General features: G+C 44.5%; 1 non-coding gene across 1 annotated transcript; it reads right to left on the reverse strand.

The window, feature by feature from the left end:
• Nucleotides 1-213: 213 nt before the first annotated feature.
• On the reverse strand, nucleotides 214-275 carry LOC116763837. The gene has a single exon (XR_004352649.1). It is a non-coding gene; the product is annotated as a U7 small nuclear RNA (small nuclear RNA).
• Nucleotides 276-1,333: the final 1,058 nt, after the last annotated feature.

The following is a 1,333-nucleotide window of genomic DNA, read 5'->3' on the forward strand; positions in this document are numbered from 1 at the left end:
GAGTTCTCTTAGAGATACGGACTCCTTTTTTATTTTCCTTCCACAATGGTAACACCTAGACCCACCCCCACGCCTCTCCTCAGCACCATCTTGCTTTGCTACTGTCACCTGAAGTCCGTAAAGAATGAGAAAAAAATGCCAAACTGTTGAACTGTGTACTGAAGGAGAGGATATAATGGTGAGTAAACATTTTGAAGGATTTTTTTCTTCATGAGGGGTTTTCCAGTGCGGACCGGAAAACCTGCTAGACAAATTCTAAAAGAGCTGTAACACTAACATATTGAAGGATTTTAACCCTGACAAAGCATTAGTTGTCATTTGAATAAAAAGAAAATCTTTACTCTTTAACTGGAAGGGAAAACAGTGTTCTTAGCTCAGCTACTCCATATTCATTATGTATATTTGGGGGAGCTTCTATATAATCTCCCACAAAGTTTCCCTCCTATTTTAAGTTCTCTCCCTGGAGCTAGAATGCTAGAGAAAAACTGTTATGGAAAAAACAATTAAGCTTTCTCGCAGAGCAAATCCCACAAAGTAATGTATCATAAAGAAAAACTCTAACCCAACGTTCTTCCTACCTGAGAGTGTTAGGGGACGGTTGACCGAAACGGCCTGCCTTGGCCAGGCACGACGATAATAACCGTTTGCGCGCGCTGTCTCACCACAGGAGGCCCGGATTAGGAGCATGGTGCTGCCACTGAAAACTAACCGGGAGAATTCGGGAGGGACCAAGAGAGGGAGGAGACGCCAGCCCAGGACATAGGCCAGCCTCCCAGAAACCCTCACCCTGGAATCCATCTTGGCCGAGAGATGCGCGCGCCACCAGGAAACTCAGACCAGATATGGGCACAAGCAAGATGATTGGCCAGAGACAACCCGGAAAGCTAAATCCATTAGCATAAAACCTGAGACTGCGAGCCCGTGGCAGAGCAGTCCTCCTGGGTTCCGTAACACTGCTGCTCTCCACACGAGCACCCCTTCCCAATAAAGTCTTTTGCTTTGTCAGTACATGTGTCTCCTTAGACAGTTCATTTCCGAGTGTTAGACAAGAGCCTACTCTCGGGCCCTAGAGGGGATCCCCCTTCCAGTAACAAAAGTACTAATTTAATTTTACAACAGAACATCTTTAGGGATCTTAAAAGCAGGATCAGGAGGGAGAAGAGGGCCCACCTAGTTGATCCTCTTACCCCCTATTGATACAGGTTTGTTTCATAATAAGAATTATTTTGCACTTTGTGGAGTCTGGTTTTAAATGTTTCAAATAATAAAGCTTAGGCCACTTAGAATGGAAGAGTCTGTTTTGCGAATACTAATTAGTTTTAGTCCTCTTTCT

This window comes from Phocoena sinus, chromosome 12 (genome assembly GCF_008692025.1).
Source record: "Phocoena sinus isolate mPhoSin1 chromosome 12, mPhoSin1.pri, whole genome shotgun sequence".
NCBI lineage: Eukaryota > Metazoa > Chordata > Mammalia > Artiodactyla > Phocoenidae > Phocoena > Phocoena sinus.